At 35.7% G+C, this 26,415-nt stretch overlaps 1 protein-coding gene across 6 annotated transcripts in view; it reads left to right on the top strand.

Moving 5' to 3' along the window:
* The window catches only part of CCDC73 (coiled-coil domain containing 73), a 201,398-nt gene that overhangs the window by 14,662 nt on the left and 160,321 nt on the right, over positions 1 to 26,415 (top strand). For 3 of the 6 annotated variants that reach the window (XM_047879376.1, XM_047879375.1, XM_047879370.1), the window contains exons 2-3: positions 11,714 to 11,774; positions 21,187 to 21,333. The exons of 1 other annotated variant lie outside the window; for it this stretch is intronic. The gene's annotated coding sequence lies outside the window, so the exon portion shown is untranslated. Of the gene's footprint in view, positions 1 to 11,713; positions 11,775 to 21,186; positions 21,334 to 21,444; positions 21,569 to 26,415 lie in introns of all 6 variants that reach the window. 2 more of the 6 variants (XM_047879371.1, XM_047879373.1) reach the window with 2 other exon arrangements.

Below are 26,415 nucleotides of genomic sequence, written 5' to 3'. Positions count from 1 at the left end.
AAAATATTTCCTCCCCGGGCGCCTGGGTGGCTCAGTCAGTTGAGCGACCAACTTCAGCTCAGGTCATGATCTCATGGTTTGTGAGTTTGAGTCCCACATCAGGCTCTGTGCTGCCAGCTCAGAGCCTGGAGCCTGCTTCGGATTCTGTGTCTCCCTCTCTCTCTGCCCCTCCCCCCACTCATGCTCTGTCTCTCTCTGTCTCAGAAATAAATAAACATTAAAAAAAAAATTTCCTCCCTAGGTGATTGTGTTCATTTCCACGGTTCTAAATATTGCTTATATATTGCTTATGTGCTGACAACTCCCAGATTTATACCTCTAGCACAAATCTTCCCTTTGTGCTCCAGATACATATTATCTCACTCCACAATAATATCTGTACTTGATATCTCCTCTTGATGTCTCATGGACAGCTCAAGTTTACCATGTTGAACTTGGTTTTCCCCACCCTGGTCTTCCCAAACTTGGAAAATGGCAGTACCATCTAAAAGTATTAAAGTCAGACAGTAGGCATCCTTGATTCTTTTCTTCTTGGCTACCCCATATCTAATTCATTAGCAAGTTCTTTTAGAACTGCTTTCAAGAGGTACCTAGGTGGCTTAGTTAGTGGAGTGTCTGACTCTTGATTTTGGCTCAGGTCATGGTTCCAAGGTCATGGGATAGAGCCCAAGTAGGGCTGCATACTGGGTGTGGAGCCTGCTTAAGATTCTGTCTCTCTCTCCCTCTCCCCACCTACACCCTCGGGCTCTCTCTCTCTCTCTCTCTCTCTTTCTCTTAAAAAAAAAAAAGTTTAATAACTGCCTCCAAAAAATGTCCATCAACCCCTTTCCATATACATTGCTACCCCCCACTCCAGAAGGAGTTTCCATACACAGAGCACTTGATGTGTAAAGGCACAGAGACCTAAAAGGGCTGGATTTTCCAAGGAAACTACAGATGTATCAGGGTGGTAGATCCATGTTTTTTTAAGAAGATGAGGTGGTGGGGAGGTGAGACAGAATGAGACAGAGCAAAGGCAACAAGTTTTGTTGGGAGCCTAAGCAGGGACCTGGGGGGAACACATAGGCCATCTCTTTTTAGAAATACTAGTAAAGAAAAAAATCATTCTAACGCAAGGCAACAGCATAAGTCACAGTCTTTTAATAAAGAAGGAGATGTTACAGAACTTTTTCCATCCCGTCTGGAAGAATAGGTCTTGTTAAAATTACAATAACAAAGGTATTACTATTAAAAGCTGTTATTAGAAAAAGGTGAAAATAATAGAAACACAAATGTTCACTTTTACTTATGGGTGAATTTATTTAATCTCAAAGTTAAAACTAGCTTCATGTTGGCCGATTATAACTTTGGAGGAAAGCCCAACATATACTTACTTTCTTTTCTCTTTTTTCAAGTTAAAAATTTGAAATTAAGATATAATTTATAAATCACAAAATTTAACCTTTTAACATGTACAGTTCAATGTTTTTAGTTTTTCCACAAAGTTGTGAAACCATCACAACTATTTCATTCTGAAACATTTTTGCCACCCCCCAAACAAACCCCATACCATAACAGCTGCTCCCCAATTTCCCTCTCTCCAGCCCCTGGAAATTACTAAGCTACTTTCTGTCTCTATGAATTTGCGTGTTTGGGATATTCCATAATAATGAAATCATACAATATGTAGCCCTCTGTGTCTGGCTTCTTTCCCTTAGAATAATGTCGAGTTTTGTCCATGTTGTAACACATATGGGTACATACTTCTCTATCTTGTCAGCCTGGAGACTGCTTGGGTTTCTGTTTCTTCCTGTCTCTCTCTCTCTGTCCCTCTCCCACTCTCCCTTTCTTTCAAAATAAATAAATAAACTTTAAAACAGAAACCAAGGTTTTTTGTGGAGTGTGTTTCCACTTTCTTAGGGCATCTAGACATGGACTTGCTGGGTGATATGGTAACTGTGTTTAGCCCCCTCACCCCCAGCTTTCTTTTTTTAAATGAATTATGTTTAACGTATAACATTATGTAAATGTAAGATATAACATTTTGATTTAATACATTTATACATTGTGATATGATTACCATTGTAGCAAGAGTTAATACCTCTACCACATCACATAATTATCACTTCTTTTTTGAGGTGAGAATAACCAAGATCTAGTGTCTTAACAAGTTTGATCATTGTAATACAATATTATTGTGTTTAACTTTTTGTGTTTTCTGAAGTGGCTACACAATTTTTCATTCCCACTAACAATAGATACCAATTTTTCCACATTTTTGCTGACACTTGTTATTGTCTCTTTATTTTTATTTTTATTTTTATTATAGCCACTACAGTGGCTTGCTTTCCTTTCTGTTCTCACTTGCTGGCTAAAACTTGATATTTCATTTATTCTTTATTTTAAGTCATCTGAGGATGATTGAAAACGGCAGCCCACACAATGTTTTAAAAATCAGAAAACTTTCTAGCAAGACTAGAATATTTGGAAGTTTTGGTAATATTGGGCAATAATTGGCCATAGCTGTGTAGGGGCCCTGCAATCTTCACCATTTTCTATTGTCTTACACTTTGGTCTGCTTTTCACATTGATTTTTTTTTTTAAACTGGCTCCACAGATAATTGGATTTGCAGCTCCTAGTTAAAGCCATTTGGCATAATTTTTTAAAAAATTTAATTACACTCCACATCCAACATGGTGCTTGAATTCATGACCCTGAGATCAAGAGTTGTGCACTCTACCAACTGAACCAGCAGCCAGGAGTCCCTGGCATAACTTAATTTTGAATGTTGACTTTCAGAGCAAGTATAATGTATTCCATATGAAAGTAGATTTAGAAATAAACCTAACCAGTGGGGTGCTTGGGTGGCTCAGTAGGTTAAATGTCTGACTCTTGATCTCAGCTGAGGTCTTGGTATCAGGGTTGTGAGTTCAAGCCTCACTGAGTTTGAACTCCATGCTGGGCATGGAGACTACTTAAAAAGAAAGAAAGAAAGAAAGAAAGAAAGAAAGAAAGAAAGAAACCTAACTAAAAAGGTACATAAACTTTATGGGGAAATTTATAAAATGTTACTGAGAGAATTCAAAGAAGGTTTAAATAAATGAGCAGAAATAACATATTCAAGGATAGAAAGACTGAATTCTCCCTAATATAATCAAATTCAGTACAATACAATAAGGATTCCAGCAGGATTATTTGTGGAAACTTGACAAAATAATTCTAAAATTGATTTGGAAAGGCAGAAGCCCAAGAATAACCAAGACATTCCTGAAGGAGAATATGTTAGAGGAGAATTTCCCTATCAGATTATCACATGACTTGTAAAGCTATAGTATTAAGATAGTGTGATATTAAACTAATAGATCAATGGAACAGAATCTAGAGGCCGGCAACAGAAAATGGGAAAGTTATGACTTAATATATTGGATATCATCCCAAATCATAAGGATAAAAAAGACCCTTCAGTAAATGGCCCAATTTCTCAGCCATATGAGGAAAAAATGCAGTTCTCATATAATACATGAAAATAAGTTTTAGGCTGTTTAAAGATTTACATATAAAAATCAATGTTTAAAACACTGAGAAATAGACATAGAAGAATATCAAGGAGCAATCATTATCACATCAAGGAAGGGAAGGATTTCTTTTTTTAATTTATTTTTCTTTTTTTTTTTAACATTTATTTATTATTGAGAGACAGAGAGACACAGAGCTTGAGCAGGGGAGGGGTAGAAAGAGGGAGAGACACAATATCTGAAGCAGGCGCCAGGCTCTGAGCTGTCAGCACAGAGCCCAACGTGGGGCTCCAACCCACCAACTGTGATATCATGACCTGAGCCAAAGTCGGTTGCCTAACCAACTGAGCCACCCAGGCGCCCCAGAAGGGAAGGATTTCTTAAGCAAGACACAAAAAGCACACCCTCAGAAAATATTGATAAATAAAATAAAATAAAATAATGTTTTCAGAAAATATTGATAAATGAAATAAAATAATGTTTTTAGCAAAAGACATGATGAAAAAAATTGAAAAGATAACTCACAGGAAGAAATATTTTCAAAATAGATAACTGACAAACAAATGGTATTTTAAGAATTGTTTCAAATCAATAAGACAAAGACAAACAACCTAATAAAAACATGCAAAGGATGTCAGAATGGCCAATGAGTATATGACAACATGCTCAATATCATTATTAGCCAGATAAAAGTAAAATAAAACTACTATCTGATTGGAAGACATGAAAAAAATCTTATACTTCCAAGTGTAAGCAAGGGTATAGATCAATGGGAACTCATAATCACTGCTAGGTAGAGTAAAATTGGTAAAAATAACTCCAGAAAATTGGGCATTCTTTCAAATTTGAAGATGAACATAAACTCACCACTTAGTGATTCTACTACTGGAGTATTTTTGCCCCCATGCCACAGGATAGAGGTACAAAAATATTCTTGGCAGTTTTGTTTTTAATAGCAAAAAAATTGAGTTGGCTATCAATAGAATAATGGATAAATACATTTTGGTATATTCATTTAATGGCATCCAACATAGCACTGAAAACAAATACAGTTGACCCTTGATCAATGCAAACATTGGGGTGACACTCCCCTCTCCCCTGCAGTCAAAAATCTGCATATAACTTTTGACTCTCTAAAAACTTAACTACTAATAGCTTACTGTTGAAGAAGCTTTACCAACACATAAAGAATTAATATGTATTTTGTATGTTATATGTTTTACATATATAAAGTAAGCCAGAGAAAAGAAAAATGTTATTTAGGAAATCATAAGAGAAAATACATTTACAGTACTGTATTGTATTTATTTAAAAAATCTGCATATAAGTGGACCCACACAGTTTAAACCCATGTTGTTCAAGGGTCAACTGTACGTTAAGGTAACATAAAACAATTTTTAACCAATGAAATGTTGAATGAAAAAAGAGAGTTATAGGAATATATTTATGTTTATGTAAATTACATAAAATTTAAAATCATGCACAAACCAGACAATGTAATGATTAGGGGTACATTATGTAGTAAAATTATAAAGAAAACCAGAGAAATGATAGAAAAGGAAGAAATGACAGAAGAGTGGTTAGTTACCTCTGTGCATGGGAGACAAGATGAAATTAAGGAGGGATAAAGAGGAGGTGATATACTAGTGGTATGTTTTACTTCCTAAAATAAGTGACAGGGGCACCCAGGTGTGTGTGTGGGTGCGTGTGTGTGTGTGTGTGTGCATGCATGTGTGTTCATACACACTGTTTATGTATGAAATAGTGAAATACACTCTCCGAGGAGTTTTCATAAAGAAGGATGGTGGGGAAAGGAAACAGTTGATTGGGAACTTGTTTTTGTAGGAGTATAAAATGGGGAAGGTGGGATCCAAGAAAGATCTCCAAAAGTGGACTTCAGAATTTTGCCCAAGGTTGGCCTTTTCCAAGATAGGGGTTCTATTTCTTTCCACCTAAACCTCACAAAAAGAAAATTGGGAAAAGATACATATTTTCTTTTGTTATTTTCAACGTTTATTTATTTTTGGGACAGAGAGAGACAGAGCATGAACAGGGGAGGGGCAGAGAGAGAGGGAGACACAGAATCGGAAACAGGCTCCAGGCTCTGAGCCATCAGCCCAGAGCCCGACGCGGGGCTCGAACTCACGGACCGCGAGATCGTGACCTGGCTGAAGTCGGACGCTTAACCGACTGCGCCACCCAGGCGCCCCTTCTTTTGTTATTTTGCACAGGAGATTACTACCCCTTGGGGCATAGGAACTGAAAACATTACATACACTAACAATGTGAAAAGTAGATTAAAGGATTTTTCTTTCTCCTCTTTTAAATGGCTTGATGAATTTGAAAGAGCACTGGATTAAGAGTCAGAGACCCAAGTTTCTAGTTTTCCTCTGTCCTTAATTGATTGTGTGACCTTGGGTAACTAATTTAGTCTCACTGGATCTTAGTTTCCTTAACAAGATGATTTCTAAGTCTCAGCTGTAAGTTTAGTCATTCTAGGAGTTAGAGAGCCTCTCAACCAAAAAGAAAGTGGGCATGTACATTCATCATTTTAATAAAGATATATTCTATTAATTTGGGAAAGCTGAAGAGAGTATTAATTTTCCTCCCACAGTCTTAATGAAGAAATAAAGAAACTAATTTTCCATTACCATTCAAGGGGCAATCCACTCCTTCACAGATTGTGAAATTAATGTAACAGATCCAACCAACTGAACAGTCTATGCATCTTTCTTCCCCTCTCCAATTCCAAGCCCTAGAACTGTATTTTATATAAAGTTTAAAAAGTTAACTAAAAATTAGTGCAGTTTTAAGTTTATGTATATAGTAATGTAGTTAGAGCAAAATACTTGTAGACAGCTTCTAGTATCTTTGACTTCTTATTTATTGAGTGTTATCTATGTCTGAAGTACAACAGATATTATGATCTCTACTAATTATAGTTTTCTTAATTAAAACGACTTGTATCTATAATGCATTCTTTTCCTAAGGTGTTCAGTGTAGTTAGCAGATATTAAATCATTTATCTTTACAACATACTAATGAAGCTAATAGGAACAAATATTACTGTCATAATTTAGAGGAGAATATTAAAAGTCAAAGAGTAGGTCATGATCAAATAGCCATTTTTTTTGGTCATGAATGTTAAGGTTAGATCTCAACTGATATATAATATTTCACATATTATATATGTATATAATATTCTGTCCTTCCTATATATCCCTCCCCCATCCACTTCCTATTAAGGTGCAATTTGCTATTTTGTGTAAACCTAGTGGGATACAGACACCTGCCTTCCACCATCAAAACCAAAGAAGGAAGATTTTCCCTTTCCCCAGCTTGGTGCAGCCAGGGTAAGGGCACTTTATCTAGGATCCAGAATTTGGCAATCAGCTCAGGGGGTTGAAAAAAAAATTTTTTTTTGATGTTTATTTATTTTTGAGAGAGACAGAGTGTGAGTGGGGGAGGGGCAGAGAGCGAGAGAGGGAGACACAGAATCTGAAACAGGCTCCAGGCTCTGAGCTATCAGTACAGAGCCCAACAAGAGGCTCGAACCCATGAACCAGGAGATCATGACGAAGTTGGACGCTTAACCAACTGAGCCATCCAGGCGCCCCTATATAGGGTTTTGAATCCTAAGGGAGATATGAGACACAGAGATGCAGAAACAATCTAGGAATTACTTATGATAGCAAAGACAGGAAGAGTCCATAATGGTGTTAAGTGTCTGATGTCAGTTGTGTCCTGTAGTGTGACTCTTCTCAGTGTCCTAAGTAATCTGCTTCTCTGGTTTTGTCTGGGTTGTGGCTCCTGCTGTTCAGGCTTCCTTAGCTTCTGTCTCTTTTGTGAATCTCCTTCAGGCTTCTCATAGATTTTGTGAGCTGCCCAACCCCCTTGCAACAAATTCTTTTATGCTTATGTTAGTCAAAGTTGATTTCAATCCCTTTCACACAAGAATATAGATTTCCTTAATCTAACTTCCTATTTATTTATTTATTTATTTATTTATTTAGAGAGCAAGCAGGGGAGAGGGGCAGAGAGAGAGAGAGAGAGAGAGAGAGAGAATCCCAAACAGGCTCCCCTCTCTCTCAGCACAGAGCTTAACCAGGGTTGGATCCCACTACCCTGGGATCAGGACCTGAGCCAAAATCAAGAGTCTGATGCCCAATTGACTGAGCTACTCTGGCGCCCCCCCTTCATCTTACTTCTATTGAAGATGCTGTACTTTTAAAAAAATGTTTATTTATTTATTTTGAGAGAATGGGGGAGGAGGGACAAAGAGAGAGGAGAGAGAGAATCCCAAGTAGACTCTACAATGAGGGTGGAGCCCAATTCGGGCTTGATCTCACAACCACAACATCACCACCTGAACTGAAGTCAAGAGTCTGATGCTTAACTGACTGAGCCACCCAGGCACCCCGAAGACACCATATTTTAATCACTGAGTTGTCCTATATACTTAAGATTTTTAAGTTTTGTATTCAATTAAAATTTTTCTTTACCATATTAGTCAAAGCCTAGCTGTAAGATCATAAGAAGCCTGTGTGTATGGCCTTTAGGATAATGCCAAACACATATTTTCTACTGGACCTAATCGATAACATTAAAATGGAATTATAGATTGAAAATTTTTCTATTATATCAAGCAAAGAAAGGCAAGATACAAAGTAGTATATATGAAATGATCTTAATTTCATAAACATATATCTGAGTAGAAAAAAGTACTAAAGGATAGATAATGAAAATATTGATGGGGTAACATCTGGGCAGTGGGATTATAGGTTAGATTTCTTCTTTGTCCCTTATTTTGACAATTAAAAAATTAACATGCATTCTTATCATAATTATGAAAAACTCATAATAACTCAAAATTCTTTCTTTCTTTTTTTTTTTTTTTACACACGAAGGTTCTTAGTTTATTAATCCTCTCATGAAAAATCTACACAATCACCAGATAGTCACTGCAGAATCTTTACTCCTTCTGTTGTCCAATCTCCAGCTCACTTTTTGCTAGCACCAACATTGGCTCAAAATTCTCTTATGGAAATTTACAAAAATGGGAAAAGTAGTTCTTATCCTACAAACATAGAAAGAAAAGTAGTCACTCTTCAGCTTCAACAATTTATCAGCACACGGCCGTATCTAGTTTCACCTGTCCTACTCCCCACTAATGCTATATTATCTATCAACTCAGAAAGTTTTTTCTTCTTTTAATTGATTATTCCTTCTCTCCCATATGTTACCTTTCCTTTTAGGAATTCTTATTTATTTATTTTTTTTTTTAATTTTTTTAATGTTTATTTATTTTTGAGACAGAGAGAGACAGAGCATGAATGGGGGAGGGTCAGAGAGAGAGGGAGGCACAGAATTGGAAGCAGGCTCCCGGCTCTGAGCTGTCAGTACAGAGCCCGACGTGGGGCTCGAACTCACAGACCGTGAGATCAGGACCTGAGCCGAAGTCGGAAGCTCAACCAACTGAGCCACTCAGGCGCCCCTAGGAATTCTTATTTAATATCTCTTTCTTCCATGTATGTATTCCTTGTTCTCATATTTTTCTTTTCTCTTTCTTTTATCTTTTTATTTTAGTTAAATTTCTAAGTTTTCTTCCTACTTTACTAATTCTGCTTCCAACTTTTGTTATGTACTGCTTTCAAGTGCAACTTTAAATTTGGTGAGCGTGTTTTAAATCCAATATTTTCTGTTCTCAAATTGTTTCATTTTTATCAATGCTTATTTTGATTTCACAAATACAATTTATTCTTAGACCTTATTGGGAATAAGAATCAGAAAATTTTCTAAACCTTTCTCTTGTTTTTGTAGAAAGTTTATCTTAAGTTTTTTAAATGTTTATTTTTGAGAGAGAGAGAAACAGCACACGTGGGGGAGGGGCAGAAGAGAAAGAGAGAGAGAGAGAGAGAGAGAGAGGCAGAATCCAAAGCAGGCTCCAGGCTTTGAGCTATCAGCACAGAGCCCTACACAGGGCTTGAACCCACAAACTATGAGATCATGACCTGAACTGAAATCAAGAGTCCAGTGCTTAACTGACTGAGTCATCCAAGCACCCCTAAGTAGTAAATTTATTTTAGAGAGAACCATTTCTCTGATTATTCTAGGTCAAGGGTGGGCAAATTACAGTTCTCAGGGACTTGGTTTTGTAAATAAAATATTATTGCAATACAGCCACACCCCTTCATTTACATAGCATCTATGGCTGCATTTGCAGTATATAGGCTGCAGTAGTTGCTTTCCTGCTACAGTGCAACGTTGTCTTATTGTCACAGACTGTATGGCTTGGGAAACCTGAGATATTTACTATCTGGCCCTTTATAGAAAAAGATGACCCTTTTTCTAGGTGGTTTCTTCCTTTTGAATTTTAGAATGTTTTCATAGGTCCAGAGATTTTACTTTATTGCACATCAATAAGAACTGTCAACAAAGTGTTAGTACCAGAATCACATGGGGGGTCCTTTTCAAATTTTGCTGGCCTTCAGTCCCACATTAGACCTACTGAACCAGAATTCTGTGTGGTGCCACCCTTCTTTCTCACACTGCCCTGGCTCTACTGTTCATACTGTTCTGAAGATGCCCTGACCATTCTGCCTGTCTGTCCAGTTCTGTGATTTGCACCTGGGGAGAGAGGAAGGGGGGCAGACTTCTGCCTGGAAAAAGTCTATTGGAAGACTAGTTTTTCTCTATGCTTATTCCTATTTCTCCTCTGTGTTAACACAAACCGATAAATTTTAGGCTGTTATGGCTTGACATAAATAGCTATAATCAGTAACTGAAAAAAACTTGAATTTTTAACCTTCTTTAACTGGTTTTCGGTTCACAGCATAAATTATATACATATTCAGAAGCTCACACAGGGCAATGTGATTTAAACATTATTATCTTGTGTTAGATTGGCTTTCTATTTAGTACAAGATAAGAAGACTCTCTAAAAGGAGTCTGAGACCCTGAGTAGGCCACAGAATGAACCACAGATTTGGAATTAGTATTAGCCTATTTGACTGTGGGAAGAGTATTTGAATTTTCTGACTTTACTATCAGAATTGTAATTGAAATTGAGAATTTTCTTTCCGTCTGGACCAAAATTCTTTAATGTTGTTCTTGAGCACGGTCTTAGAGGCTATAATTGTGGTCAGCTCCAATGACTCTCCACATAGCAGCCTGTGGTGGCTCAGGGGGCTACTCATGAGCAGGGGAAAAAAGGCAGAAATTAACTGAAAAATAGTGCCAGATTTTTCCCTAAGGCTGATCCAGGTCTCTCTTGCTAGGTCTTGTGAAATTGTTTCTTTTTTTCTTAAATGTTTATTTATTTATTTTTGAGAGAGAGAGAGAGAGAGAGAGAACAGCAGGGGAAGGACAGAGAGAGAGAGAGAGAGAGAGAGAGAGAGAGACAGAGAATAGGAAGCAGGCTCCAAGCTCCAAGCTGTCAGCACAGAGCCTGACGCTGGGCTTGAACTCATGAACTGTGAGATAATGATCTGAGCCTAAGTCAGTTGCTTAACCAACTGAGCCACCCAGGCACCCCTTGTGAAATTGTTTCTAACTGACTTAATAAGGACATTTCAAGCCAGATTTGGCCAGAATATGAATTTGTATGTTAGATAAATTTGATCTAAAGAATCTTCTCCAGAAAATTACTTCAAGCTGGTCTTGTGTTTTATATTGTTATTTAACTTAGATCCATGTTTTAGATACAGTTTCATACATTTGATTTGACTTACTGAACTCTATGAATAAAGGGGCCCAACAAGCATTTTAGTATATTTTACAGCAGTATATGTTTTAAGAGCTCTTTCATCCCTTTCCTACTTGTGTGGAATTCCTATTAATGTCATAAAGTTTTACTGTGATTGAAATGAAGTAAGTCTGTGTCCTTGAAAAGTTTGTAAGCAGTCTTTAGGTATATAAATGGTATTACCTATTTATGAACATCCTATAAAAGTTTAAGTAGCATTAACACGAACAGAATAAAACTGAAGAGAATGGGAGGGAAAATTGAATTATCTGGGTAACTGCCTCATTTTTTTGTTTCAAGGTTGGGACAGAGTATTAGAAGCTTGCTACTCAGGCTGGGTAATGGAAATGCCTTCTTTTGGAAAAAAGTTTCTTTAAGTTTGAGGTGGTGTAGCCAGGTTTGCAAGAATAGAACCATTTCCTGATGAAAAACGTGTTTTGTTTTGTTTTGTTTTGTTTTGTTTTTCCTGTTTAGTTAAGACGATTTGTTTCTGCACCTACTCCTTTATCTCACAGTTGGAGTCAGGGAAAACCAGGTAAATGTCTTATCTACATTCTACAACTAATTCTGGAGGAAGAAGAGGGTGGGCAGAGGTAAACATTCCAAAGCATTATTTAGCAAAAGTGGGGGTCTCTTTTATCTCAATGTAAATACTTAGTGGGAAATATCGCTACTTCAGACATTAAAGGTATTCAATACAAATAGGGCTTACGTAAACTTTTGCTTTGAAATTATGGACTAAATCTTTAACCACAGTATGAAAGAAAAAAGAGGGAAGAAGTGTGGAAGGCTCAGGGAAACCCATTCACACCATTCCTGGGGAAATATTTGGCTTATTGAAGAGACGAACAGTTTTTGTACTTGAAGCCCTAGGCAAAAAGTAACTCCATTCTGCATCAGTTGACTATCAATGTGAACATGAGGCTAATCCAAATTCCCTGATCCTCTGTGGTGTTTTAAGCTGTTCTAGTTACAGAATTTATGACCATGAAGAGAAGAGACACCAAAAATGATATCAATTTGACAAGAATACCACATCTAGTGAATTACCCATATAATGATCACATAATGGACTTTTAGGTCATACTTGAATTAAGGAGAGTCAGTCATAACTAGAAGCTAATCTGCATATATAAAGATAAATCTATCGCATTATGTCACATGATAATATCTAGGAGAATCAATTAATGGATAGATACTATTTGAGTCATGGCAACACAGGATAGCTGCAACTTAATGGCAACATACAAAGTTCAACGTCTAGTTAAGCTAAAGGTATACTAATTCAGTTTTATCTGTTCTCTCATGAAATTGATTTGACTAAAGAATTGACTTGGAGCACGTGGGTGGCTCAGTCGGTTAAGCATGTGACTTCGGCCAAGGTCATGATCTCACTGGCCGTGAGTTTGAACCCTGCATCAGACTCTCTGTTGTCAGCATGAAGCCTGCTTTGGGTCCTCTGTCCCCCTCTTTCTCTGCCCCTCCCTTGCTTGTGCTCTCTCTCTCTCAAAAATAAATAAATATTAAAAAATAATTGAATCAAATGAATGAAATTAATAAGTGATTATTAATATTCAATAAGAGGTTCATGTGGTTTAATGTATGTCTATTGATGAAGACAGACTACAATCAGAAGTTGTTATGGTAAATAAGGTTTCAGAAAAAAGGGATGGTCTGAAGGTGTGATAGACAGGCATAAGAGTAGTTAGTAAATCAGTAATTATTAGAGAGTGGTTCACAAACTTTAGCATACTAATCACTAGGAATTTCTTTTCAGAACAATTTTATAAAGTAGAGTCAGTTTTTGGGGCACTGGGTGGCTCAGTTGGTTAAGCGTCTGACTTGGTTTTGGCTCAGGTCATGATCTCATGGTTTGTGAGTTTGAGCCCTGCATTAGGCTCTGTGCTGACAGCTCAGAGCCTGTTTGGGATTTTCTCTCCCTCCCTTTCTCTCTGCCCACCCCCCAAAATAAATAAACAGTAAAAAAAAAAAAAAAAAAAGAAAAGAAAGTAGAATGAGTTTTTGTTAGCAAGAATTCTGTATATACGTAAGCCTATTAACTACTTATTGATGCTTGTCACTTACTTTTATATTTTGGTATAAAACTCTCCTTGATCTTTTATCATTTCTTTATAGTAATGATGATGTCATGTCACACTAACCAATATTATCACAGTTATACCAATAATATAATGAGTGCTATTAATGAAGACTGAGAGACATCAAGATGATGATAAATATTTTGAGTCATTAAAGAAGATTAAATTATGGTTGATATGTTCTGATATTAAGCACATTTTACTGTGCTTGAAAACTGGTTGTACATTTATGATATTAGTGATTCTTTATAAATAGAATATTGAAATAAGCAGATATTCCATATAGCAATCATACTAGAGAAAGAGAGAATAATAAATGTTAGTAGAGTAGGCAATCATCCACAAACTATGATATTTAGGAGGCCTGCCTAATAGAAAATATCTTTCTATTGTGGTGTTACTGTGGCTCAAATGTGGTCATCAAAGATATTTGTTAACATATGATTAAAGATACTGAGTATTTGCTATGATCCAGTTCTTTCTTTTTTTTCAGGAATACAATTTAGTGATTCATCACTTACATATAACATCCAGTGCTCATCCCAACAAGTGCCCTCCTTAATGCCCATCACCCATTTACCCCATCCCCCTACCCAACACCCTGCCAGGAGCCCTCATTTCGTTCTCTGTACTTAAGAGTCTCTTTTGGTTTGTTTCCCTCTCAGTTCTTATCTTATTTTTGCTTTCCTTCCCTATGTTCATCTGTTTTGTTTCTTAAACTCCACATGTGAGTGAAGTCATATATTTGTCTTTCTATGACTTATTTCGTTTAGCGTAGTATACTCTAGTTTTATCCACGTTGTTGCAAATGGCAAGATTTCATTCTTTTTGATGTTATGATCTAGTTCCTTATGGTTATTATCTCAATTGACTCTTAAAATTAGGTAGGTAGATAATGTTATTGTCTATGCTTTAAAGATGACCAAATTAAGGCCCTCTTCTCTATATTCTGGGTGATATAATCTACTCTCAAGGATTAAACACGTTCTTTATGCTGTTGATTCCCAAATTTACATCTCCAGCTAAGATCCTTATCTGAGCTTCTGACTCATATTTCTAGTTGCCCTCTTGATCTTTTGCATGGATATCTGACAAATATCTTAAACTGAATTTTTGCAAAAAACAGAATCACTGTTTTTTGTAACAGATGCTCTTGGTTGCTTATTCAAGTCTATTTCTTCCTTCTTTCTTATTGTCAGAGTCTTGAGTTTATTGGCTTTTCTATACCACTCCTCACCATGTGGCTTAGGAGAAGATGACCCTGTCCCTAGCTCTAGGAGTAGATCTTAATTAATCAAAGCCAATTGTGATGATCTCATTTCTCACATCAGTGACTGGTTTAAGATAAGCATGTGAGTTTGAGCGATGAGAGATGTATGCTGGCAGGATTTTTCTCCCTTCCAAGTAGTTACAAGACAATACGTCCCTTTTCTTCCTCTTTACATTGTTGTTCCTGGATATGATGCTCAGAACTGAAAGCTATCTTGCTACCAATGTGGGAATGGAGCCAACATTAGAGGAAGGCAAAACAAAGAGAACCACTGAAAAGTAGAGCAGAAGACTTAACAAACCAAATCTGGAGTCCTTCTCTTAACTTCCTGTTATCTAAGATTGACTTCCTGATATCTGTTGATTAACTCAATTGGGGTAGAAGGGTTTTTTTTTTTTTTGTTTTTGTTTTTGTTTTTGTTTTTATTTTTGGTTTTTGCCAAAGTTATCCTGATAACAATTTTCATCCCTAAAGTATTGACCCTCCTTTCTTCTCCGTTTTACTAAATGGCCACATGACCTACCTAGTTGCTTAAGTAGAAATTCCAGGATTCATTATTTTACTTCTCTTCATCTACTTCATCCAAAATCCACCACTAACTACTGCAAATTGGAGGAGAGGAGTAAGAGAAAGGGAAAGAGTAGAATACTGTTACTATGACATTTCTACTCTAATTAACTGGGAAAATAGTGCTGTAACATAACTAATGGTGTATGACATTAGTAAAGGATCAGGAAGAGGATCTGGTTGAGGGGACAGAGAAGGTAAATGTCATAAACTTGCTAAGTTTGTCTTGTTGCTTTTCATTAAGATTTGAATTAGAAGTTAAAAGAAAAACCTAGTATATTAGGAAAAAAGAGTAAAAGTCTTGGGAAGAATATGTTTAATGCAAATTGTCTAATATGAATAACTTTGATTTTTTTTCTCCGATGTAGTATGTATATAAAATAAAGGCAAATAAAATCCACAAATCATAAGCTTGCAATCAATTTCTTCCACTGTATATGTAATACATGTAATACATCTTGTAGTTGATTAATTCATCATCCTGATATTGACACCTAAAATTTAACAACTAATTGACATGTTGCATTCTTATATATTGTCAAAGTAAAAAGCCAGGGTGAAAACCCATATATCCAGCAAATTTTAGAGAGATTTCTATCACAATTTGTAGCACTACCAACTAAGACATGAAATTCTTTGAGGTATGTGATCTTTTACTTTAAATTATAGTGTAAATCCACAATCATTTATTATATGTATATCATGGACCAAGCCCTGTGCTGAGGTTGCAGATACAAAGATGAATAAGATACAGTCACTTCCCACAAGCATGGAAACAAATAACTATAATGAAATGTGATAAGTACTGTAGCTGTAACAAGTTATAAGCACTTGTTTTCATTCTAGCATTTACTACCATAGGCTATAGAAACCTGTTCATTTTCTCTGTGCATATAACATTATTCTTTGATGCAGATATTATCTCCTGTTATTCTCCCAGGGAGTCATTATGCTTATTCATGACAAATTCTAAGTAGCTCCAGGCCTATTAATATAAGATATGAAAACTCTGATTATAGAGAACCTAGTTTGGGAGACATGTAAATATGCTCACTCCCTTTACTACATCAAGTAAAAATGACATACATTCACTCTCTGACAATTATGGTTAGGGTTGGATTAGAGGCCTTAATCTAAGTCAAGTGTAAAAATTATTCTATGTTATAATAAAGATTCACATTCTATTCAAAAAAAGAACAGACTTTGTAGTGAGGAAAGCTTTTACTTTGCATATATGTAAAGTTATATTGGACTGACTGAGAGCACTGGGGACTGAGAGCTACAAACGAGACTGCAGAAGAAAGAGAAAGATCTTACTACCAGCTGAACTTGGACTTAGATGCCTGATAGCCATTCATCTACTAATTCAATCAATCAGTAAATATTTACTGAGTTCTTAGAAACAATAGTCATGATAACAATAGTAATGATAATAAAAATAATGTAAAGAAATAATGACAATAATAGTCATCACATATTGAATGCTTACTACTTGCCAGGCATGGTATGATGAACTTTATGCACCTTATCTATCATCTTTACACCTTAGAGGTAGGTACTATTCTTAGCTCCATTTTACTGATGTGGATTTTGAGGCATGGAGAGATTGAATGCCTTGCCCAGGGTCATGAGTATTAAATGGCAGAGTCAGGATTTGTATCAAGCCATTTGCTCTAAACCACTATGTATGTACCATTCACTGTGGTAGCTTTTAAAAGACTTAAAGGTAAATATAACCAGAGTTCTTGTCTTCGAGGAGTTCACAGTCCATTAAGAGAAAGAAAGTGCAAATAATTGCAGTGCAGTGTGATAAATATTACAAAAAATATATGTGGAATGCAGTGATTGTACCAAGGGGGAATGATTAATTCTGCTTAGATGGGAGTGGAGCGTTGATAAAATTTCAAAGAGCTGAGACTTAAAGAATAATGAGGTGTTTTTACGCAGGCAGAGTGATAGAAAACAGTAGGGGGAGCAACATGTGCAAACACTAAGGGAACTTCAGGTTGGGGTGAGGTAGTGGGGAGGGAGAGCCAGGAGGAGAACTACAAGGATATGCCAGGCAAATGGCAGAAGTATGTGGAATTCTAAACATTTTAAATATGTTTATTAACTTAATTTAATTTTTATTTTTAATATTTATTTTTGAAACAGAGAGAGAGAGACCATGTGTGCATGAGCGCAGGCGAGCACAAGTGGGGGACGGGAGGGATGGGGGAGGGGCAGAGAGAGAGGGGCAGAGAGAGGGGGGTGGGACAGAGGATCTGAGTAGGCTCTGCCCTGACAACAGTGTGCCCATTGTGGGGCTTGAATCCATGAACCTTGAGATCAACTGACTGAGCTGTAGATGGATGCTCAACTGACTGACCCACCCAGGGGGGTGGGTGTTTGTTACCTTTTATATAGGACATGTCTCTCTCTCTCTCTTTTTTTAAAAGTTTATTTATTTTTGAAGGGGTGAGAGACAGAGCAGGAGCAGGGGAGAGGCAGAGAGAGAGGGAGACACAGAATCTGAAGCAGGCTCCAGTCTCAGAGCTGTTAGCACAGAGACAGATGTGGGGCTCGAACTCATGTGCCATGAGATCATGACCTGAGCCAAAGTCGGAGGCTTAACTGACTGAGCCACCCAGGTGCCCCTATGTAGGGCATGTCTCTATTAGCAACTTATTCAGAGACAAAAAGCCTATTCATTAATAGAATTTGCTATAAAATGTAACAACTTTTTAAAAATTTTTAAAAATTAAAGGACTTTCCCCACCATTATTTTCCCTCTGAGGATATCACTTTTAGACCATTGTATACACGGACATTTTTAAAAAACATAATTTCCATTTTATTATACTGTATTAAAATACCTTTGAGGTATTTTTTACATAGATATCTGGACCAGGTAGTTTCTATCTGGTTACTAGAATGAAAATTCTGGTGTTCAGGGAAGTAAAAACAAAGTAGGCAACATATATTATAGAATGATATCTTAAGGCTTCCGTTTTTGAGGTAAGTGAGAGAAAATCTCCACTTGGGGAATGGTGTTTAGCTTAAAATGAGTTCTCACTTGGCTTTTCTGAGTTTCATAGGCCTTCCACAAAGAATCCTGGGCTGGGGTCAGATGCGTAGAGTAAAACCTCCTTTAGGGTTTTTCCCTTTTAGTCTCTAGGCTCGTCCTTTTACCCCTTCCCCACATAATTGACTAAAACCATGAATTAGGTCACTGGCACACACAGAGGGGTAGCATTGTTCTACTATGAGTCTTTAAGTAATCATATGATAACTATGCAATTAACAAATTATGTTAATCATATGATAAATACAAATTCTATATAATAACAATGTTATGGTTACAATAAAAAAGGGATTTGTTCCCTCACAATAGTTTCCTTATTATTTTTTGTGTAATCTTCACAATAGTTTCTTTATTATTTTTTGTGCAATCTTCAAAATACCATTTTAGTGAACTACAATTTATTCAATCATTCTTTTATTTTGATATTTAAGTTATTTCCAATTTCATTCTATCATAGATAATGTGATAAATATCTTTGCATGGATACTGTTTCCGTATGTTATTTTCTTAGTAATTTTCTCAAATTCCCATGCGTGAGAGAGAAAATAATATTTTCATAGCTTTTCTTGTGTATTACCATATGGCTTTCCAAAAAGATTGTATCATTTATAAAGGCACCAAAAGTATAAGTGACAAATTTAATCACATATTTCACCAGCAATCAGTATTATGAATTAGCAACAGCAAAAATTGCTAATATAATCACAGTAAAATAGTATCTCACCACAAAGATAGTCATTTCATATGGCTTCTATTACAGTGTCTAAAAGAAAATTTCAACTATGGCTTAATGCAAGTCTACATAGTTATAACTTGAAAGAATAAGGCTTTCGAATTTATCAAGTTTTGTTAAATACTTTAATAATTAAAAAAAATAATTCCATGAATTTAAATGATCAGTTACATTGTGCTAGAGTTTTCTCTGGTCCTTTTCAGGTTCACAGATATATTTATAGGTTTATTCAGTGTACCTATTGCTGGATTCTGTCTTTCTCACTTGAGTTTGCTCACGTTTTTGTGCATTGAAACAGCACACATATTTTTTATAGGTTGTGAAGGGTTTGAATGTATTGATATGCTATGTATTTTTTAAAATATCCAATTCTTCTGAACATGAAGCCTCTTAAGAATGTCTCTCTTTCTAGACTCTTAAAAACAGAACAAACTGAGGGTTGATGGGGGGTGGGAGGGAAGGGAGGGTGGGTGATGGGTATTGAAGAGGGCATCTTTTGGGATGAGCACTGGGTGTTATATGGAAACCAATTTGACAATAAATTTCACATATTAAAAAAAAGAATCTCTCTCTTTCTCAAAAAGTAAAAAATAAAATAAAATATCCAACTCTTTCAGAATTATTTCAAAATTTTCATTACTATTAACACCTGTGCTATAAACACCTTTGCAAAAATTGTTATTTTTCCTTCTCCTGTCTCTATTTGATTATTCACCTTGGAATGTTATCTCAAAAGTGGAATTACTGGGTCGAAAGGTATGCCTAGTATGATTATTGTTCTTGTTAACATAATGATGAAGTTATTTTTAAGTGATTAATTAAACTCTTATTTTAAAATAGGCACTTCAGTTGAAGTCAGGGTGTTTCCCATTGAAGTAGATATATCTATAGAGGATATTTTAAATATATACACATTTTTAATTTTAGAGAGAGAGCGTGAGTAGGCTCTATGCTCAGTGTGGAGCCCAACATGGGGCTTGATCCCACAACCCTGGGATCAAGAGTCAAATGCCCAAGAACCAAAATCAAGAGTCAGATGCCCACCAACTGAGCTATCCAGGCGCCCCTATAATGAATATTTTAGAAGAAGAGATATAACAAAAAATTCCTGAAAATTATTTTAAATCTCTCTTCTAGAGACAAGTTAAATTTTGTACTTATCAGTCACTGAAAAATTTGCATAGAATTAGAAGGGGATCGGAGGTCATTAAGTTCAACTCCTTAACCTCTCTGCACCTTATTGCCTAATGTGCAAAAAGAATAATCATATATAATATGATAATTTAATAATAGGATTGTTGTGGATACTAAAAAGAGATAATATATGTAAAACACTTAGCTCATTGTCACACATAATCAAATTATCAGTAAATATCAGTCATTGTTACAGTATAGCTGTTATACTATAATATGCATACAGTGTATCAAATGGTTATATTTATTGGTATTTATATGCCAGGAATTGTGCTAGAATTTTGTATGCAGAACTGAACAAAAGTAGTTTCTGTTTTCTTGGAGCTTATGTTTTAGGATATAGACAATAAATAAATATACTATGTTAGATGGTGATTGTGTTAGAGAAAATAAAGTAAGGTGGGGGGGGTCAAGTATGTTGTTTGGATGTTACTTCTTTAAATAGAGTATTTGGGGAAGTTCTCCCTAATATGGTGACATATGAGCAAAGTTTGGAAGGAAGGGAGGCAGGAAAATATGTTCCAGGCAGATTTATATTTGGAAATATGGTTAACATTTTGAGGACGGGGATCATTTCTTTCAGATTTTGGTAGCACAGCAAAAACTATGTAGGAGGGCTGAAACATTTTGCGTTCTGTACTAAGTGTGATCATCTGTTTATTTAATTTTTTTATCACAATATGTGTAGAGCTCTAGTTTTTCTCTTTATTTCACTTAAAAAATAATCAACATTTAATTTTTGCACGAGAACACTTTCACATGATTCAACATAAAAAAGTATAAAAAAGTATTCAGCGAGGTCTCCCTCTCTTTTCTGGCCCTATCCACACAGTTCTCATTGCTCCCAACAGGTGACACATTAGATTTTTCTTTATCTTTCCAAAGATTTTTAAAAATATGTTTAGATAAGCTAATAAATATTTTAATTAAAGTAAACAAAGAAAAAACACAAACAATCAGAGAAACTTTCCAGGAGCTTGCTTTTTTTTTTTTTTTTTAAATCAATCACGTTTTGCCCAGGTGCAGAAGATGCCCCACCCACTCTCAGCTAGGGAGCTTGTCAGAGCCTGGAAACCGGAAGCACCCAAAGGCGGGAAAGGTGAACCGGAAGCCGAGGGAATTAGAGGCGGTCAGCTGAGGTAATTCAGAGCAGTCTCCAGTTTGCAGGTGAGTTCTTTCGAAGCAGCCCTAATTTTTTCAAACAGGGCCCATTTAAGGGTTTGACCTGCATTTCTGGCTACGTGACTTACCCCTTTTTTCCTCTGGTTGCCCTGGAAGTCTCCTGACTTGCGTTGGTGGTGTTTAGAATCTTCCACCCACCCGACCGGGGAGAGGTCTTTGCCCTTGGACCTCGCAGTCTTTGCCTTGGGCTTCTTACGGCTTTTCCTGAAGCGGAATACCGGTTAGTAATGTGATTCTTGTCTGTTAAAGAAATGCGCGGGAGCCGCCTCTACGTGCGCTTTCGGTTTTGTTTTGCTTTTAAACTTAAGATTTGCATTATGATTGAAGTTAATAACGTTGGCCATTCTTGTGAAAAATTTCAAACAAATGTGGTGCGTAAATTTTGCATCATTTCGAACTGTTACCAGTGCATCTTGACTTTCTTTGGCGGATGTCACTTTGTAGAATGTTTGAAAGTTTAGTGCAAAAATTCTGCGGTAGTAAGCAGTTGTGGAAGTGTGTAAATCCCCAAGGAAAATTTCTCCAGTTTTCGTTATTCCTATAGTAATGTTATTCTTAACGAGGTGCCTTGCACAATCAAACTGAAATGGAATTTCCCTGGGAATAAAATGTCCTGCCAATCCCCATATGGTAAAGTATAGATTTACATTATTTATGTTACTGTTTTATCTTCCACTTACCTTTGCTTTTGGAAATAATCAGTGGCTACTCGTAAGGCATTTGTGGGAACCTTTATAATCAGTACACTCATTTAGAAAGAAAATGTGAAGGTTCCATTAAGAATTTTCCACTTAGACTGTGAGATCCTTTTACTTTTGGTTATTTGCTATTTTGCCTTAGTTGTGAATACCTATGGCTGTCTTTGTTGTGTACCTTGAAGGAAAAACTCTTCTGAAGTTTTCCAGCTTGAAAATCAGCAAACATCATGTGGGTGGAATTTATTCTACAGTCCTTAACAACTTTCTTCTCGAGCCATTTTTTTTTTTCAGCCAGTTTTTGTGTTTATAACCCTTTCTGGTTTCAGAGTTGACCTAAAGTGGTTCTTAAATTTTTAGGAATTAGATTACCCACTCGATTTATTAAGTGTGCTAATGTAACTGGAGAGAGTATTTTAATTTTTATACTGCTTCATACCATAGTATCAGGAAGGAACCTAGTATCAGTTTTTATATCATAGTCCCACTGGGTGGCAGCATAGCGTTTTTAGTTTCTTTGACTATGGATTTCATAATTACTGGTGCGGTCATAGTTTTTCTGACAGTGATAGACATCTTTCATATGCTGAAAGTTTATTACATGCCAGGCACTGGACTAGATGCCTTATGAGCATTATCTTATTTAAAACTAAAACAAACAAAAAAAACCTCCCCACACTCTAAATAATCTAAATATTTTCATTAGTCTCCTTGCACCATAGGAGGAAGCTGTGGGAAAGAGATTAAATAATAATCTAAGTCTGATAACTACATAGCCAATAACTAGTAGAGCCAGAATTGACAAACAGGTGCTTAAGTACTACTCTTCATGTAAATCAAATTACGTTGTTACGTTTGACTAAAATAGTGAAGAACTTGCAGTTAAGATGAGAAAACTGGATATTATGAAAGAGGTAAGAACTCAACATCAGTTTTATATGATGTGCCTCAAGACAGTTGGGGGTACATGGTTTCCAAAAAGAAGTATTTCCTAAATTGTGTTCCAAGGAACGCTAGTCCTGTGAGATGCTTCAGTAAAATGTTTAAATAAATTAAAAAGTTTTTTTTTTTAACATTTATTTATTATTGAGAGACAGAGCATGAGCATTGGAGGGGCTGAAAGAGGAGACACAGAATCTGAAGCAGGCTTCAGGCTCTGAGCTGTTAGCACAGAACCTGACACAAGGGCTCGAACTCACAAACCACAGAGATTTCTTAAAGGTTCTCAAAAGTCCTGCAGTAAAAGAACCTGCTTAACTCAACATTTTTGGAACTTATAACATTCTTAAACTTTCTGATTACAGCCCACATTAAGAAATACATTTTACATACAGGCCAGTATAAATATATATATGTGTATAAATGAAATACTGAAAACAAAAGAGGCAATATTTAACCTTTAGTATGAGCAATTTACTTTTTTTTTCTATTTTATTTTTTTGCTAGTCTATTAAAATTTTTTTTAATGTTTATTTTTGAGAGAGAGCACAAGTGGGGGTGGGGGTAAGGAGACAGAGAGAGAGGGAGACAGAATCTGAAGCAGGCTCCAGGCTCAGAGCTGTCAGCACAGAACCCAGTGTGGGGCTCAGACCCACCAACTGTAAGATCATGACCTGAGCTGAGGTCGGATGCTTAACCAACAGCCACCCAGCCACCATGTGCTCCTAGTCTATTTTTAAATGATAAATATCTTTGTTGAAGATAATATTCTATCAGTCCTGGTAATAGTTGAATGAACACATTTCTTATTGGGAAATTATCCTTTATAATCAACTCAGGCTACCAGCAAAGTAAGAACATAGAACAATTTCTTGTTAGAATTGTTAGAATTTCCCAAAATACATTCTTTGGGACACGTGTTCTCCAGAATGTTAGTTTGCATTTTGAATTATAAAAAAAAAAAAAAAAGTGTTCCATAGTTAAGATAAACTTGGGAAATTGGGGTTAAACTTAAACAGGTTCTAAGTATGCTAATGGTACTGTTAATCTCTAAGATGGGGAGTTAGTATGCAGCTTTTTCCAGGTTTATTTGACAGTGGAACCTATTTTTACAGATGTATTTTGTGGACCTTGTAGATCCACAATGATCATGTAGATAATTAAAGAAAACTGTTTTTGTTGTAATATATTTTGGGTGAGAATTGTTACTATAAATTATTCATGTAATTTTCATAACTTATTCTATTTGCCAGTATTGATGTGACAGAAGTGTGTTCAGCTTTCTTAGTTTTCTTATGACTCATGGAAACTTTCTGTTAATAATAAGAAAAGCCATTATGAAATTGCCTGGCACTGATTAATATAAACTAAAACTTTTATTTTCAATTTAAATTCAATGAGCAATAAATTTCCAGCCATGTTAGAATCAATGTTATTAGGATATTTTGGAACTTTACTTTTATGTTTTCGTACTTGGAAAATTTTGGAGTTTAGTAAAATTAAAGGTTTTAAGTGGTTAAGAAATATTTAAAGAATTTTCCTACATCTTATTTATTAGGTGGCCAAAATTAGTATTTATGTATTTGATACAAAGATCTCTGTTGTGTTGCTTTAGATTAGTTGAATTTATAGTACTTTTAATAGTTTATTTCATGGTTGGTTTCATATAATGATCCTTATGGAGAGAATTTCCATTTCTCATTTCCTTCATATGTTACAGAGCATTCATTTTTAGAGTTTAACTATTTTTAATTTTCTAAAATTTATATATGAAATCCCTAATTTTTCTTTAAACAAGGAGAAATTTGGCAAAGATTTTACTGTGAATAGAAAATGTTACTCATAATAGTGTAAAATATTTTCTTTCAAGAAACTCAAAGTGTTTTAATAATTATACGTGATTTATAGTAATTTAAGAAATTATCTATGAAGTGTTCCCAGATGCATTTCCCTCTGGAGCTTAATATACCTTCTAACATTTCAAATACTTAATGAAAAAATACATTTATGGCAGCATTATAAATTGACATGATAAAGTGCAAATATATGTGGAACAGACAATATAAGAATGGGTCAATAAATATAATAATCAGATGCTATGGGCAACAAGTACATTTCAAGAAAGGAGAAATGGTGTAAACTGGACTCATAAGAAAAGTTTCACAAAGGAGATGAAATTTGATTTGATTTTTTTATTTAGTTTAAATTATTTTATTTCATTTGTTATTAATTTTTGTTTTAGAGAGAGAGAGTGAGTGAGTGCATGTGAGCACGAGTGGGAGAGAGGGGCAGAGAGAGAGAATCTTAAGCAGGCTCCATGCTCAGCTCAGAGCCTGACATAGGGCTCCATCCCATGATCCATCATGACTTGAGCCTAAATCAAGGGTCAACCAGCTGACCCACCCAGGCGCCCCTGGTCTGATTTTTAAATTGCATTTAAACAGAAAAGATAGAGGAAGTCATTCTCTATGAGAGAGCAGGCTGTGAAGGTATTAATTAGTTCAAGCTTCTTAACATGGTATGAAAGACCTGAGACCTGTGTGCTTCTCATTTCTTACCTCATCTTCTCCTAGCCTTACATGTTAAACTCTAATCTTAAACCATTTTTAGTTCCTCATTTAAAATGATGTTGTGTCCATCTGTGGCTTTGCTTATGTGGTTTTTTCCTCTCTAAAAACACTCTTAACCTCATTATTTTCTTTGCTAACTTCATAACTTTTAGGATTTTTTAAACTTCAACCTAGAAGTCACCACCCCCAGGAAATCTCAGACCTTCTCAAGACTTCCTTTGTTTTTCCCTTCCTATGTTAGAAGGTTTCTGCTACCATAGTGCTTTCTAAGGATCTCTACTATTGCACATGACTATATTGTATTATAATTATTTTCTTATATCTGTATCTCTCTGCTAGAGTTCCTTGAGGACAAGGGCTCTGTATGGTTTTGTTTTGTTTTGTTTTTAATAATTACACTTTGAATATAGAACGGGCTCAATAAATGTTTCTTGAATGAATGAATTTTTTCCCTTTGTTTACATTAATGTTTTCAGACTTCAAGATTCTCCTTAGGTTCTGGTATTTTGACATTCATTTAATAAGACCAGGTTTACACCCGATTTTATTATGTTCTGTTTCTTTCTGGAACCTCAGTAATCTTTGTATCCTGGTCCTTTCAGTTTATTCTTCACTTGCTTTCTAAGAAAGAAAGGAATGTTGTACCTCCCCTGACCAACCAAGGCTAATCATTTATCAGTATATTTACTCTCAACTCAACTCTTAAATGTCACTTCTTCAATTATCCCCTCTCTTTTCTTATTTAATTACTTGATCTTTACTGACTTCTTTCTGTAAAATGTAAAATGTTCCAATTTCTCTCCTGTCCCCTACCTTTCCTTGATTACTTTTGACCTTAAACTGTCTTGTATCTCACTTCACAC

This window comes from Prionailurus viverrinus, chromosome D1 (genome assembly GCF_022837055.1).
Source record: "Prionailurus viverrinus isolate Anna chromosome D1, UM_Priviv_1.0, whole genome shotgun sequence".
In the NCBI taxonomy this organism is placed as follows: Eukaryota; Metazoa; Chordata; class Mammalia; order Carnivora; family Felidae; genus Prionailurus; species Prionailurus viverrinus.
Note: the sequence above shows the minus strand (reverse complement) of the source record. Positions and strands in the feature narration are given on the sequence as shown.